We start from the raw sequence: 17,554 nt of genomic DNA, 5'->3' as shown, positions 1-17,554 counted from the left end.
AAACACCGGCTCCCTCGGCCTAAAAGCGAGATGAGCGCGGCAACCCCATCTATATCTAGCTATCTAGCTATCTATCATCTATCACTTCACAGAATCAGACCCAAAGTCCATCTAGTGGCTAGTCTAATGGTTCCAAAATGCTTAAGTTCAAACGCACCACCCCTCCCTGGGCATGAATACACACTGCTGCTAATTTGCAGCAAGACTGCTCCCTGTATATGGAGGCTCCGTGGCGCAGTCCCAACTGACGGCCTTTGGCAGACAAAAAAAACCCCACCCATGGCATTTTATCTAAATCCCCTACCGACGCCCCATAAGCCACTGATTAGTCCCCTACCGACGCCCCATAAACAGATTAGACAACTAGGCCAAAGCAAACAAGATGAATTTTAACAAGGAGAAATGTAAAGTACTACACTTGGGCAGAAAAAATGAAAGGTACAAATACAGGATGGGAGACACCTGGCTTGAGAGCAGTACATGTGAAAAGGATCTAGGAGTCTTGGTAGACCACAAACTTAAAAATGAGTCAGCAGTGTGATGCAGCAGCTAAAAAAGCCAATGCAATTCTGGGCTGCAGAATAGTACCACTGTACTCTGTACCACTGTATTCTGTACCACTGTACAGAATAGTACCACTGTATAGTACCACTGTATTCTGCTCTGGTCAGACCTCACCTGGAGTACTGTGTCCAGTTCTGGGCACCACAGTTCAAGAAGGATACTGACAAGCTGGAACGTGTCCAGAGGAGGGCAACCAAAATGGTCAAAGGCCTGGAAACGATGCCTTATGAGGAACGGCTTAGGGAGCTGGGTATGTTTAGCCTGGAGAAGAGAAGGTTAAGGGGTGATATGATAGCCATGTTTCATGATATGAAAGAATGTCATATGGAGGAGGGAGAAAGGTTGTTTTCTACTGCTCCAGAGAAGAGGACACGGAGCAATGGATTCAAACTACAAGAAAGAAAATTCCACCTAAACATTGGGAAGAACTTCCTGACAGTAAGAGCTGTTCGGCAGTGGAATTTGCTACCAAGGAGTGTGGTGGAGTCTCCTTCTTTGGAGGTCTTTAAGCAGAGGCTTGACAGGCATATGTCAAGAATGCTTTGATGGTGTTTCCTGCTTGGCTGGGGGTTGGACTGGATGGCCCTTGTGGTCTCTTCCAACTCTATGATTCTACTGGCCCATCTTGCCGCATCGCAGATTGAAAGCGAGATGAGCGCCGCGACCCCACAGTCGCCTTCGCCTGGACTTAACCGTTCAGGGGTCCTTTACCTTACTGGGCTGGGTGCTTACAGACCGAGCTATGGATTTGAAGGCCCAAAGATTCCCCTTTACTCTCTACCTTCCTTCCTTCCTTCTAGCACTCGGTTGTTGGATATTTCGGGCAAGGCGCCTCTGCGTTTTTGCCTCTCTACCAATGCCACACACACACACACACACACACACACCCAGAGCCTTGTTCCATTTAGAGATGGCACCTCTCCAGCTGCCTGATTCCCCCGTCCCGTAGGGAGCAGATTAGCTCCAGGGCGAGGTGCCAGGGCCCCTACGAGATATGGCACCGAGGGCGCCAGCAACCCTCCGCTGGGGAGTCTTCTCGCGCCGAGAGAAGCTGTTTTGTCTTTCATAATGCCTTTTCCCCCAAGCCTGGATTCCCAGAAGTGTGGGGGGCAAGGCAGTGGAGGTGTGTGGGGGAGAGAGGGATGGGGTGAGTCAAATGCCCCACCGCCGCCCCACGCTCCCCAGAAGCAGCTGGAGACACAAACCAGATGGGGAACAACCTGCTCCCGAGTCTTGGCAACGGTTTGTGCATGAGTGAGCAGTCTTGATACAGTGGTGCCTTGGTTCTCAAACTTAACCTGTTCCGGAAGTCCGTTCCAAAACCAAAGCATTCCAAAGCCGAGGTGCGCTTTCCCATAGAAAGTCATGCAAAACGGATTAATCCTTTCCAGACTTTTAAAAGCAACCCCTTAAAACAGCAGTTTAACATGATTTTTTCCTATCTAACGAGACCATTGGTCCATAAAGTGAAAGCAATAATCAATGTACTGTACTATAAAATACCATGGGGTCACGAAGAGTCGGACACGACTAAACGACTAAACAACAACAACTATAAAATAAATCAGACAGTATTGTAGATGATGAAAATTTAAATTATTATTTTTTCTGATGATAGTCATTGTTTGGATGGGGGGCTTTTATCCATTTCCGCAATCTCACAATTAATCAATCAGTCAATCAATCAGTAACTGAACTGGGTTCCACACGGCCACAAAAACAAATGAACCGAAAAAGCCTCAAAAACAAAAAAACCCGCAAAATAAATAGCAAAAACAAAAAAACGCAAAATAAATAGCAAAAACAAAAGCGCCAAACTTAATCTGTTCCGGAAGTCCGTTTGACTTCTGAAATGTTCGGAAACCAAGGCGCGGCTTCTGATTGGCGCCGGCGCCCCGGAAACAATAGCCAACAGCTGCATCAGACCTTCGGCTTCCGAGAAACGTTCGAAAACCGGAACACTGGGTTTTCGGTGTTTGGGAACCAAGGCATTTGAGAACCAAGGTGGTGGTTGTTTAGTCGTGTCCGACTCTTCGTGACGCCATGGACTATAGCATGCCAGAACCAAGGTACCACTGTTTTAATAATAATTGTAATAATAATAATAATATCACATTGCAAACTGATGTGCAGAACTTACGATTGGGCCTGGCATGAGGAACTGAAATGGAAAGGTGGACTCATCCCTAAGATAGATCTGAAAATTAGCATATGCAAATGATGTGCATATTTGCATATTGCGCTCTGAGTCCTTCAAGACCTAGTAACAGGGGTCCTTTACCTTTACCTTTTAACTGCTGTGTGAGCAAAGTTGTTGAGCTTTTTTACAATTTTACTCCAGAGTTGTTGAGCTTTTTTTTACGATTCAAGTTGTTGAGCTTTTTCCGAATGAAACTGGCCAGTGGGCCGGACGTTAAACATGCACTAAACCATAAAATATAAAAAGGAAAGGAAAGTCCTTGCTTTCAACCTTATTAAATCTAAAATAGACACGGCAGGAAAGGAAAGGGGATTCGGGGGGAGAAGGAAATCAGTCAACTCAGGTTTGAGTTCTGAGCTATACCATCATATCTGCCTGTGAATTGGCAGCATTTGTTTGCAGAGCATATACGGCTACGTGGTCAGACCGAAAAGCCGAGGAGGAGGAATCCGATTGCAGTTTTACAAGATGGTTTCGCTTTTCCGTTTTTACTCTGTTTAAAACCATCGGCACCTGCCTGGGATCATGGAGAGTTATTGATCCAGCAGGGTCAGTTTATTACAGATGTCACCATGCTGAATTCTGGAGCTCAGCTTGTCAGAAAGAGCATATATATATATATATATATATATATATATATATATATATATATATATATACTTACTAGCCTCATTTTCTTGCTCTGCTTTCCTGCTCTGATTCACCAAGCCACATAGTTCTCTATCTCTGTTTTTCTTCGGCAGAACTGTCAAGGCTGATGAAAGACACACAGCCGACGCCCACAAAAGATGAAAGGGCTCTTGAAGAGTTATTATCCTCGTGTCTGGCTCTGCACGAGACACCTTTCTATTTTCTATTAGTCCCTGCATGTCAAGTTTCCAGACCTCATTTAGCAAGAGAAAATGCTTAAAAGCATTTGTATATCAAGTGTCCAGACCTCATGGTTGCAAGAGAAAATGTTTTAAAGCATTTGTATATCAAGTGTCCAGACCTCATGGTTGCAAGAGAAAATTCCCAGAAGCATTTGTATATCAAGTTTCTAGACATCATGGTTGCAAGAGAAAATGCCTAAAAGCATTTATATATCATGTGTCCAGACCTCATGGTTGCAAGAGAAAATGCCTAAAAGCATTTGTATATCAAGTTTCTAGACCTCATGGTTGTGTTATAAGAATTTTGAGGTCATATATATATATATAATAATTGTTCATAAAACATGTACATGAATGTACAGAAACATGTCTGAAGCAGCACAGGAAAACAGGCCTGACTGACACCATTTTGACTCTCTCTGACCAGGTGTTCCTCTGCAAGGAAGAAGGGGGGTGGGGGGAACCTTCTCATTGTCTCAGGAATTAAAGTGATAATCCCTGGCATCCTGATACCTGACTGCCAGACAAAAGGGTGTGATTAACTTGGCTGGGAAACAGGGAAATGTAAATATCTCTCAATTTTGTTGATTAGGTTCTGGGGGCAGGGGGCAGGGTCCAGGGTGCTCAGATTACTGCCACCAGACCTCCCCTTTCATGATGTACCTATGATGAATCTAGGGAGGGGGGGTCTTGGGCTACACCCCTTCTGTGACATATGGATGATGCTTCTGGGGGGTGGGCTGAAACCAATTTCAAATCTCTTTTTAAGGGCAAGACATCTTTGTTTGGGGTTCCTTCCTTGTTCTCCTGTGTGAGAGGAAGGACCCTGTTGCAACAGCAAAAATAAAAGTGCCTTGCTTCGCACGTCCTGGTTTGGTCTCTGTTATTTGGTGGGCAGGAGACGCTTAAACTTTGTCTGCTTGCCAGGATACCTGGACTCTTCCTGGGTCAAGGATCCACTTAATTCTAGGGCCGTGTAGCTCTGCAAAATTTTTACAACAGTTTGGCGACCACGAAGGGACCCAGTTTTGCCTTGAGCTCCGGGTTCACTGAGGAAGGGGAGCCCAGCGCGCCCTTGCCTCTTTTGCAGGGGGGTAAACCAACCTCAGGACCCGAGGCACTTGGTAGTAATTGAGAGTCCAAGCGGGACCCCCAGGACGAAGCAACGTTTAAAGGGACAAGGCTGTTTTTTTTTAGGAACCAGTTGGAAGCTGGAGACAACGGGATTCGACTGAAAGGATCGGTCGTGAGTATTAAAAGGGGACACCTTGGGTGAGCTAAGAACCACAGCAACTAAAAATCTATTTCTCCACTTGGACTATCCTTTTCTACTCTCCTCTTTGGACCTTAGTTGCAGCAAGGCTGCCAGGCACAGTTACAGAGTAGAACTGAGGTCCCGGGCAACAGTCTTTACGTTAAACGCAGAGCTTAGAAAGACTGTCCCAGCTCCCTTCTGCCAAACTGAGCAGAAGTCTGAGCAAACTGTCGCTTTTCTACCAATCTGGGAATCTGGCTATCCCAGCTCTGTTTCCTATTCCTCTGCTCTTAATCTTCGGGTGAAGACGCCCCCCTGCCACGGCGACCCTTGTTGGGTAGGACCCGTGACCAGGGAATGCAAGTGCGCCTGTTCCTTTCTACTCTGTATTCCTCAGTTCCGACCTGACATTGCGTAGGCAAGCGTTCAGTAGGACCTGAGTCTAGTGTGTAAGAGGCAGGGAAGTTGCTGTGGAACCCTCAGGCAATTGATGACCAGTGGGAGGGTTCCAATAGGGTTTTAGCTGCACCAGGCCGCCTAGTAGTTAGTGCACGCGAACGGCAGGCAGGAACACCACTAGGACGTGGGGGTGAGTCATAGACTCGGGAAGTTAAGAGTGTCCAGGAACAGGGTCGGGGACCCAGAACTGCAGTATAAAAAGACAGAAGTAAAATGGGTGCAACCCACTCTAAGGAATTCCTTTCCCAGACTCCCAACCGAGGCAAAGCACAACTGAGGCTTTGCTCCGGTAAGGACTTTGAGGATGAAAGTCCACTCCAATTCGTTCTCTTAAATTGGCATGAAATCCCCGGGGCGGACAAGCTTGAAGGGAACCAATTGCAAAAACTTTGTAAGAAAAAAACACTGGGTCCGCTTTACTATGGACCACCCAGATGAGGGGAAATGGCTACCAGGAGGTTCCTTTAACATACAGTGAATCTCCGCTTTAAAATTAACCCTGGTGAACTCTGAATGAGAAAAGTTTTGTGAGGAATCCTACAAAGTATGTTATGGTATAAAATTATATATGTTTGCATGTTACATGTTGTCTGTGTTGTCTGTGAAGTGTATGTGCGTCTGATCCTTGTGTCTGCTATAGTTCATTGTTCCCCTTAAAGTAAATGAGAGATATAATCCAGGTTTAGGAAATTAGGGGTTTGTGTAAAATTTGGCCATGACACCCACAGACTGCCTTTTTTAAAGCATGCATAGTTTAAAATAATATAATAATAAGGCAAGCTTGCTTAAATAATCTTATGTAAGGGCTTGATCAACCCAAAAACATGGCAAATATTTAAAAGAGTGGAGGTAGTGTGTAAAGGTTTGTTTTAAAGAGGCTGTAGAAGGCCATTGTTTCCTCTCCAAAAGTAAAAAGAGGGGGCAGGATGAAGGAAAATAACGAGCTGTAAGTTTAAAAATGCTTGCTCAATGCTTTGAAAATATTTTAAACTTGAAAATGTTCATAAACTCCAGCTATAAGTGGATAAGAGATGTACTCAAGGTTTAGAATGTTATGGGGTGTGTTTAAATTGGCTACAACATCCATAGACTGCCTTCTTAAGTGTGCATAGTTAAAACTGCCAACTTGTTTAAATTTCTAGTATAGAAACAATGTTGAACCGATCAATCTTAAACATTATAAATATGAGAATGAGGTGTGCAAATGTTTGTTATTGAGAGAGGCTCCAAAGGGGAGTCTTTCTCCAAGTGACTAGATGAATATTGACTAAAGGAAAATTGAACAGCTATTCCAATAAAGGTGATTTGTTTGTCAAAGGTAGAGCTTCCATAGCCAGGAATTGTCTATCTGAGTCTAGTTTTAACTTCAATTGTGTTGGACAGAAGGGTTATTGTTGGGCTCCTAATATCAGTCTCTTAAGAAAAAAACAACTCATCTGCTCAAGGGTTCTGTATAAAGTTGGTATTTTCATTCAAATCTTGTGAATCCTGTATCTTAGAGGGTTAGACTAAATGACCTCAGGGTCCCTTCTAACCCCCATTTTAGAGCTATGTGAAAGGCAATGTGTCTGATGTGGTGATGGGTTGAAATTCAGCCCAGCTCTGCTTTCTGGCAAGGAAAGATTATTGGTTTTCAGAGTTGGAACAAGAGTGTAATTGTTTTTTTTTATGGAGTGATTATATAAGTTTTTATCACGTTGTCTATTAAGGTTTAAAGTTTAAGCACATATGAAAGTCTTGAACATTTCCCAATCTTTATCCAATCTTAAGGTTTGCTAAAGGCTTCTATATAACGTTGGTACTTTTAATCTTCCCCTTCCTTATTTTTCCCTTAGTACACACATGTGCTTCCGTGATAGGGCATAGCCTGTGTTTCCTTCCCAGTCAGGCGTCTGTACTCAAATGTATGTGTATCCTAAGGGCAGTGATAGTGTTGAGATCCCCATATTTCAGAAGGGGGGGACTAGATTACTCAAGATCCCTTCCAACCCTTTCCAAACTTAGAAAAAGGAGGGAGAGAAAATGTGTTTGTAAGCACTGAAAAGTGAGTTTAAACCCTGGTGGTATAGTGAAATGGCCTGAATTCAGTCAAGCATTACTCTTTGGTGGAGAAGGATGGAAAGATAGATTTTTAAAGTTTGGCATGAAGAGTTTGAGGTGCCATTCAGAAAGAGGTAGAGATGGTATATCATGCATTGAAAATGAATGTCTGGTGTTATTTTTTCCACCATATTGTCAGCTATTTTTTTTAACTGCAAAACTCCAGCCAACAGTTCAAGTAAATAAAGGGCCAGAAAATTTTGTCTGGAATTGGTAAGGCTGAAAATCAATGAGAATGCAAAGGATTTTATGAATTCTGGCTCTATGGCCATATTACCCATAGATAAAGGGGCAGAGAATTTAGTCTGCCATGGCTGTAATAAATTAATTAAAAACAAACAAACAAACGAAAACATTTGCAATTACGAATTCACCCCGAACCCTGTAGATAAAGGGGGCAAATCAAGATTTATTTTGCCTGGGGTATGAGATGTTTATATAGTACAGTAAACATGGCTAATTAGTGCCATGACTTCATTAAGGAGTTTAATTTGACCAAACTTTTCTTGCAGCTTTCTGGTAAAAATATTGGGTTGCCTGGATATTGAAGTTTTATATATTAAAAGTTTAAGATTTATAAGCCTGCTTCCTAAGCAGCAAGGAACAGGAAATAAGAGGTGTCAGAAATATCTCAGGACACAAAAGCTAAAGAAATGGATTTAAACTGACCAAAGAATTTAATTTCACCACTTTTGTTGCTGGTTTGGTGGAAGTGTAAATTGCTGGGTTTCTGTGTAAAATCTAACCCTACTTTAAAATCTACTCTTTCCCCTTCCCTTCCTTTATTCAGATGGTAATGTTGTCAAGAGGTACAGCACTTTAAAAAAAAAAAAGGGTATAATAGACTGCCGAATCATGAACTCTGTACATGCACAGAGGCTATGTCAGCTTGAAGAGGAAAATAGAGGAGAAAAAGGAGGTTTAAACTAAGGGGCGAAAAGGTTATAATCTGCTCATGAAATATTATTCAAATTTCTTAATGTAAAGCTTTGAACCACTGAGGGAAAACAACCTCATGTATGTTACTGGTCCATCAAAGTTAAATGGTTGCCAAGTTTCAAAATCTTAACATGCCAGATTCTTTCCACAGGTATAAATAGCAGAGTACTACTATAAGTCTGTCTCTTGAGTAGTTTATAAATTAATTAAGAGGTTCAAGGTTATGCTTTGCACATGAAACTTAAATTTAAATTTCTTTATGTAAAAATAAATAAATAGATAAAGAACCATTGAGAACCATCAACTGTTTAGAAGCTGCCAATTCCAGTTCAACATGCAAAACTCTGTACATTTTAGGAACATTTCCTGACTGATTTTCACATGAAATAATTTTCCCTTTCCAGCAGGATACTGAGATTCAGTGTGCAGAGAAATTCTTTCAGAACCTTAATGCAAAATTATCTCCCAATGGGGGGGGGGACGCCACCTAAACAAGCCCCCTCCACACTTGGAAATTCATAGAAAATTGCTGTCTACCAGTTGACAGACTATGCAAACAAAAGGCTCCATTTCTTTCCTAGCAGGTACTCAGGATGGATACTTATCTCTCATTTGCATTTCACCCCGAAGCATTACCCTATGTTAATATAACCCTCCCTTTTCTAATGTAGCAATGATTGAGTGTTTTGCCAATTTTTTTCTTCCACAGCACAAAAAAAAAAAAGAAAGAAAAAGTGAGGAGTGAGGAGATACAAACAGTAATTTCATTTCTCTTTGGCGCTTCTCTTTAGCTTATAAATAATCTGCTTCCATTTATTAAATCAGTTTTTCCATTATGTCTATGAAATTATTCTAACAATAACCAGGTATTGTTTTGTGACTGTATTTTGTCAGGTAGTCTTGCCTGAGTATTTCTTATTATGATGAATTTCAAAGCTTTTTCCGTTATTTTACCATTTTTCCATCTTAATTGGATATTTCACCTTCAGATCTTTAAGGTTCCTCTCCAATTTATAATGTCTTTGTATTATTTAATGATAATTCTTTTTTTAAAAAAATCTGATATCTTTGTGTCAAGTCCAATTTCATTTGAAAAATTGTTGTGTGAGTGGTAATCTAAATTTTATTGTTTTATTTTTGTATCTTTTTTTTGGTATTTCTACTTTTTCTTTCTGTACATACAAATGTAGCATCTAACTCATTCTTTCCTGTAAATAATAATAATAATATTAATCCCTTTCAAACAAGATACGTGAACCTCAAAGAGAATTCAGAACCACATAAGGAAAATGTTAATAACTTATCAATTGTGTCCTAATTAACAAAATTTTTGTCCTTTGTTTCCTCCACAGCCAAACTAGGTGAAGTAAATTAAACTGACTGAGCAGACAATAACAGCAGTAATTAAATATGAATGATAATAATAATATTTAGATGAATAAAATGCTTAACTATGATCTTATATTCTTTGCAGCTTCCCAAGAAGAAATTTCTAGAATATTCTCCCCTTTCTTGACTTTATCATTATTATACTATTTATTATTATTATTTTTTAACTAATTATATCTTCAGACCCCAACCCCCTGCAGGCCTATTTTCAAAAGGATGTTTTACAGGAAACCAAATTGACATTTTATCTCTTTGATCACAACCTAAGAAGGAGGACCTAGAAAGCTATAACGTTTCAGCAAGGTTTAGAAGTGCTGGCATAGAAGTACTGTTAACTTCCTCCCAGTGACTCGAAGGCAGACAAGAAAACCCCCTTGTTGGAGATACATGCAAAAGCAGCAAGAATTATCTCAAGTTCACCTGATTGCCTCAAGATATACAAGTGGCGTATAATTAATAATTTGAAGGTTTTGTGCATTATGTGTTATATAGGAACACTGAAATGTGTCAAATGACTTTGGGACAAAGGGGGAAAGTGAATTGCAAGGACATTCTCTCTCCTTGACCTCAAGACTCTGTGCCCTAGGATTTAAAAGCAGCCGGAATTGTCTCAAGATCATGATGGCCTCAAGACATACAACTGATATATGATTATGTTTTATGTTGTGTGATATTCGACAGAAACATTGAACTATGTCTGACAGTATGTTATTTCCACAAGGAGGGGGGGTGAACCAATTTTGTGTTTAATTGTTTTTTTATGTTTAATGTATAGTGTCCCAATGATTTTTTTTGTATTATTGTATGCCTTTTAAAGGATCAGGATATTGCATAGTCCAGTATTTAGATTAGATCAACTTATGACCACGTTTTCTTGTCCCACCTGGCACTCTGCAGTGTGCCAGCCTTCTTACACAATTTTAGATTGTTTTAAATCATTTTACCAAGAATAAGCCCCAAGATCCATGAAACACCAGATAAATGAAGGTATTTATGTCTTGATTTAACAGGAATGATCCCTTTTAGAGTTAAATTTGACTAATTTGGACATGTTTTATGGGGCTGTATAAATTCTAATTGGGTCAGTTCTAATTGGGCAAGTGTATCCAAGGTGCAAGTAGCTTTCTTCCTTTAAGAGCAACTGGGCAACTCCCTACAGTGCAAGGCCAGAGCCTATAATAAAGGCCCATAGGAAGCCCAAGGCAAAGGCATCTCTCTCATGACATGTCCAAACCTGTGGCAGCTATGGGGGGTGCCAGGCGACATGGTCAATATGAAAGCCCTAAGGGGATTCACCAGGGATTGTTGCTGTTGTGCCACGATGGAGGTGTGCAACCAGAGGAGAGCTAGCTTTTGACACCTGAAGAACACACAAAAGGGTAAACAAACAAACTGCACTTTCCAGTCAATATTGGTGGACCATCCTGTTAAATGAAATACGTAGACCATTTTTGAGAAATGCTTCTCCCAAAGTACTAAAACAACACATCTGGTTATTCTTTTGTGGGGCAACAATTTTTAAGAAAAATTATAGCCCCAAATGGGGGATATTGTTATAAGAATTTTGAGGTCATATATATATATATAATAATTGTTCATAAAACATGTACATGAATGTACAGAAACATGTCTGAAGCAGCACAGGAAAACAGGCCTGACTGACACCATTTTGACTCTCTCTGACCAGGTGTTCCTCTGCAAGGAAGAAGGGGGGTGGGGGGAACCTTCTCATTGTCTCAGGAATTAAAGTGATAATCCCTGGCATCCTGATACCTGACTGCCAGACAAAAGGGTGTGATTAACTTGGCTGGGAAACAGGGAAATGTAAATATCTCTCAATTTTGTTGATTAGGTTCTGGGGGCAGGGGGCAGGGTCCAGGGTGCTCAGATTACTGCCACCAGACCTCCCCTTTCATGATGTACCTATGATGAATCTAGGGAGGGGGGGTCTTGGGCTACACCCCTTCTGTGACATATGGATGATGCTTCTGGGGGGTGGGCTGAAACCAATTTCAAATCTCTTTTTAAGGGCAAGACATCTTTGTTTGGGGTTCCTTCCTTGTTCTCCTGTGTGAGAGGAAGGACCCTGTTGCAACAGCAAAAATAAAAGTGCCTTGCTTCGCACGTCCTGGTTTGGTCTCTGTTATTTGGTGGGCAGGAGACGCTTAAACTTTGTCTGCTTGCCAGGATACCTGGACTCTTCCTGGGTCAAGGATCCACTTAATTCTAGGGCCGTGTAGCTCTGCAAAATTTTTACAACAGTTGCAAGAGAAAATGCCTAAAAGCATTTATATATCATGTGTCCAGACCTCATGGTTGCAAGAGAAAATGCCTAAAAGCATTTGTATATCAAGTTTCTAGACCTCATGGTTGCAAGAGAAAATGCCTAAAAGCATTCATATATCTGGATCCCATAGTTGCCTGCTGAGCTTGAGGGACCAACAGTCTGGCTCTGTAGAAGGCAGTTCTGTTAATCGCAGCGTATATCAAGTTTCTAGACCTCATGGTTGTTTTAAAAAGAAGAAGCCTTCTCCTGATCTGTGATGATTGCAGTTCCCTGAGATTCTTTGGGGGAAACTCTTTGGTTTAAATGTGCTTAAAACATCTGAGTTTTTCTGCAGGACTTATAAAGTTTGACACTCCTTTCCGGAGCAGGGAAAATGATTCGCAGACTGACCAGCTTCCTGCAATTCCCGAATTTGAACTCACACCTTTGCTTTCTCCCGAACGAGCAGAGATTTGGCCTTGCCAACGGTGGTTTATTTGGGATGTCCAAACATGGGCAACGCAAGTTGTTTTTCTGTTTTCTGCAGGGATTAACAAGCCCTCGTGGATGACCTGTTTATTGAGAATTCATCATGATTTGTTTGCAAGGGGATTAGAGGACAGCCAAGGAGCATTCCTTCCCTCATTCTTTGTTTTGCAGGGAACTGAGCTGATGTTTTGGCGCAGCAAGTGCGACCCAACACATCGCGCTGCATTTCCTGTGGCCGCCACCCACACTCCCCGCAAGCAGAAAGGCTGCGGCATTTTGGGACCTTTTTTTTTAGCTTAGTGAAAAGGCGAGGGAGACTCCGACATGGTAGAGGTGAGTCAAAGGACGCGTTCAGAAAGAGGACAGAGAAAAATCTCTCTCCCTCTCTCGTAACACTCAGTGAAGCTGGATGTCGGAAGGCTGAATCGCAGAACTGTAAAGTTGGAAGGGACCCCCAGGGCTCATCTAGTCCAACCCCCTGCAAGGCAGGAATCTCAGCTAAAGCATTCCGGACAGAGGGCCGCCCAACCTCTGCTTAGAAACCTCCAAGGAAGGAGAGTCCGCCACCTCCCACCCCATGGCCGAACGGCTCTCACTGTCGGAAAGTTCTGCCTGATGCTGAGTCGGAATCTCCTTTCTTGTCACTTGAAGCCACGGGTTCGAGTTCTGCCCTCTAGAGCAGGAGTAAATGAGCTCGCTCCCTCTTCCATGGGACGGCCATTCAGATATTGGGAGATGGCTCTCCTATCTCCTCTCAGTCTCCTCTTTCCCAGGCTCGGTTTCCAGACCCTGGATCATCTTGGTCGCCCTCCTCTGCACACCTTCCAGCTTGTCAACCTCCTTCTTAAACTGAGGCACCCAGAACTGGACACAGTATTCCAGGCGTGGTCTGACCCAGGCAGAATAAATTGGGACTATGACTTCCCTTGATCTGGACACTAGACTTCTATGGATGCAGCCTAGAATAGAATTCGCTTTTTTTGCTGCCGCATCACACTGTGGGCTCATGTTCATCTGTGACTCATCTGAGGACGTATGAAAGGAAGTCCTTCATGCAGGGCATAGCGAAACTACTCAACTCCCTCCCACTGGAGACTTTCAAAGAGGAGAGGGCAAATTCTTGGAGGAGGAGAGAGCTATCTGCTCTGCCTCAACAGCTGGAGGCAGCCGTGCTTGGGAATCTCAGTTTTTGGAAGCCACAGGAGGGTCAAGGGCTTTCGCACTCGGATCCTGCTTGCAAGTTTCCCGTTGGGGCATCTGTGAGTAGAGGATGCCAGACTAAATCTGCCAACAGCAGTTCTTATGTTGCTACCCACCCTTGTCACTTTCCTTCCAGCTAAAAAGTTGTTGTTGTTGTGTTTTTGGGGGGGAAGACCTAATAAACTCTTAATTGTGCGACTGGAATGTGCTAGTATGTGGCTGAATCCCAAGCCCACAGGTTTGGAAGTGGCAAACCATCACCAACACAACTTATCGTTGCAATTCCCATCAATCGGCAAAGCTTTCCTCCCCCTATAAAATTCCCTTGCCTGCAGGCCTTGCTTAATTGACAATTAATTCTTCCTGAAAACATTGTTTTGCCAATTATGCGGTCATTTTGATTTGCATTTTGGGGTTTCTTTTCATTATCGTTGCCTGGGCGAGTCGTTCTCAGGGCAAAGCGAAGGAATGAAATAGAAACATCGCCAAATAGAATCAAATAGTTTTTAGTGTACGGAGGACTCCTCGAGGGTCCTCTTCTAGCCCACCTCCCTGCAATGCAAGCCCGCCCACCCGATTTGAAACCATAGCTTTGCAAACCTTGCTGGCAGTTTCATCACTGAAAATATAGCCATCTTCCAATATCTCAAAGGGCTGTCGCATGGAAGAGGGGACAAGCCCGCTTTCTCCTGCTCTGGAGGGCTGGACTCGAACCCGTGGCTCCAAGTTAGAAGAAATGAGATTCCAACACAGCGTGATGCAGCTGTGAAAAAATACTAACGCTATTCTATGTAGGCTGCATCTGCAGAAATCTACAAGGGAAGTCATAGCCTGGTTTTATTCTGCCTTGGTCAGACCACATTCCAACATTTTGTTGTTGTTGATGTTGTTGTTTAGTCATAGAATCGTAGAGTTGGAAGAGACCACAAGGGCCATCCAGTCCAACCCCCTGCCAAGCAGGAAACACCATCAAAGCATTCCTGACATATGCCTGTCAAGCCTCTGCTTAAAGACCTCCAAAGAAGGAGACTCCACCACACTCCTTGGCAGCAAATTCCACTGCTGAACAGCTCTTACTGCCAGGAAGTTCTTCCTAATGTTTAGGTGGAATCTTCTTTCTTGTAGTTTGAATCCATTGCTCCGTGTCCGCTTCTCTGGAGCAGCAGAAAACAATCTTTCTCCCTCCTCTATATGACATCCTTTGATATATTTGAACATGGCTATCATATCACCACCCCTTAACCTTCTCTTCTCCAGGCTAAACATGCCCAGCTCCCTAAGCCGTTCCTCATAAGGCATCGTTTCCAGGCCTTTGACCATTTTGGTTGCCCTCCTCTGGACACGTTCAAGCTTGTCAGTATCCTTCTTGAACTGTGGTGCCCAGAACTGGACACAGTACTCCAGGTGAGGTCTGACCAGAGCAGAATACAGTGGTACTATTACTTCTCTTGATCTAGATGCTATACTATATTAATGCAGCCCAGAATTGCATAGTCGTTTAGTCGTGTCCGACTCTTTGTGACCCCATGGACCAGAGCACGCCAGGCCCTCCTGTCTTGCACTGCCTCCTGCTGTTTGGTCAGACTCATGTTCGTAGCTTCGAGAACACTGTCCAGCCATCTCGTCCTCTGCCGTCCCCTTCTCCTTGTGCCCTCCATCTTTCCCAACATCAAGGTCTTTTCCAAGGATTCTTCTCTTCTCATGAGGTGGCCAAAGTATTGGAGCCTCAGCTTCAGGATCTGTCCTTCCAGTGAGCACTCAGGGCTGATTTCCTTCAGAATGGAGAGGTTTGATCTTCTTGCAGTCCATGGGACTCTCAAGAGTCTCCTCCAGCACCATAATTCAAAAGCATCAATTCTTCGGCGATCAGCCTTCTTTATGGTCCAGCTCTCACTTCCATACATCACTACTGGGAAAACCATAGCTTTAACTATACGGACCTTTGTCGGCAAGGTGATGTCTCTGCTTTTTAAGATGCTGTCTAGGTTTGTCATTGCTTTTCTCCCAATAAGCAGGCGTCTTTTAATTTCGTGACTGCTGTCACCATCTGCAGTGATCATGGAGCCCAAGAAAGTAACACCTGGAATACTGTGTCCAGTTCTGGGTACCACAATTTAAGAAAGATGTTGATGAGCTGTAAGGTGTACAGAGGAGGGCGGCCAAGATGATCCAGGGTCTGGAAACCAAGCCTGATGAGGAACAGTTGAATCAGTTGGGTATATTTAGCCTGGAAAAGAGGAGACTGAGAAGAGATACGAGAGCCACTTCCCAATATTTCAAGGAGGAGGGAGCGAGCTTGTTTTCTCCTCCTCTGGAAGGCAGGACTCGAACCTGTGGCTCCAAGTGACGAGAAAGGACATTCCAACTTTCTTTCCATCGACTGTGTGCAATGGAAGGCGGCGGGCTCTCCTTCCTCGGAGGTTTTTAAGCAGAGGGTGTCCTGTATCACCAAACTGAGATTCCCACCTTGCAAGGGGGGGGGCTGGATGACCCTGTGGTGTCCCAACCAACTCTTCGATTTTTTTGAAAGACTACAGATTAAAGAGGCACAAGGTGAAGACACCCTGCCCTAGATTAGGTGCTTCACCATGTATTTTAACCATGTCTTTTAATTAATTGCTTTTTATGTTTTATTGTAATTTTATTGGTGTGAGCCGCCCTGAGCCCGGTTTTGACTGGGGAGGGCAGGGTATAAATAAAAAATTATTATTATTATTATTATTGGGAAGAAGCAGCTCATTCCTCCTTGTTGGAGATGAATTTTGGAGGAGTGGGCAAAGTTGCCTGCCTGTCTCTCTCTCTCTCTCACACCCACATTCCCCTTGTCTGTGCTTTGTTATGTGATTATGGGGTGGTGGCGGTGGTGGTGATGATGATGGTGATGATGAAATTATTATTTATTTGTTTGTTTATTTATTTATACCCTGCCCATCTGGCTGGGTTTCCCCAGCCACTCTGGGCGGCTCCCAACAATTAAAAACACAATGCAGCATCAAACATTAAAAACTCCCCTAAACAGGGCTGCCTTCAGATGTCTTCTAAAAGTCAGGTACAGTAGTTGTTTATTTCCTTGACATCTGGCGGGAGGGTGCCACCACCGAGAAGGCCCTCTCCCTAGTTCACTAATGACTGAGCTGGCCGTTACAATAACTTCGCACTGGTACCAGAGCTTGCCTATTGCCTCCTCTCTCCAAACCCATTTTCCTTTAGCATTGTGCTTTTTTTTAAAAAAAAAAATATTGTATAAGTCTGAAGGCAGAGAGCTTCCTTATTCGCTCCTCCTCTTCCTGCTCCTCCCCTGTCCAATTTCCTTTGCTGATGTGTCTTTTTCAGTTGTATAAGCCCCAGAGCAAGCAGCTTGCTTTTTTCCTCCTCCTCCCCCAGCCCCCAGGTAGTTGCTTATCGCCTTGACATTTGATGGGAGGACGTTATACAAGGCGGGTGCCACCACCGAGAAGGCCCTCTGCCTGGTTCCCTGTAATCTCACTTCTCGCGGGGACGGAGAAGGCCCTCAGAGATGGACCCCAGTGTCCGGGCTGAGCAATGGGGGTGGAGATGCTTCTTCAGGGTTACTGGGCCGTTTAGGGTTTTCGAGGTGAGGACCAACCCTTTGAATTGTGCTTGGAAAGGTCCTGGGAGCCAATGGAGGTCTTTCAGGACCGGTGTTATATGGTCTCGGCGGCCGCTCACAGTCCCCAGTCTGACTGGCGCATTCTGGATTAGTTGCGGTTTCCGGGTCACCTTCAAAGGTAGCCCCACATAGAGTGCATGGCAGTAGTCCAAGCGGGAGATAACCAGAGCATGCACCACTCTGGCTAGAC

The sequence above is a fragment of the Zootoca vivipara genome, chromosome 6 (genome assembly GCF_963506605.1).
Source record: "Zootoca vivipara chromosome 6, rZooViv1.1, whole genome shotgun sequence".
In the NCBI taxonomy this organism is placed as follows: Eukaryota; Metazoa; Chordata; class Lepidosauria; order Squamata; family Lacertidae; genus Zootoca; species Zootoca vivipara.
The sequence above is the reverse complement of the archived record's forward strand: the minus strand, read 5'-3'. Positions refer to the sequence as shown.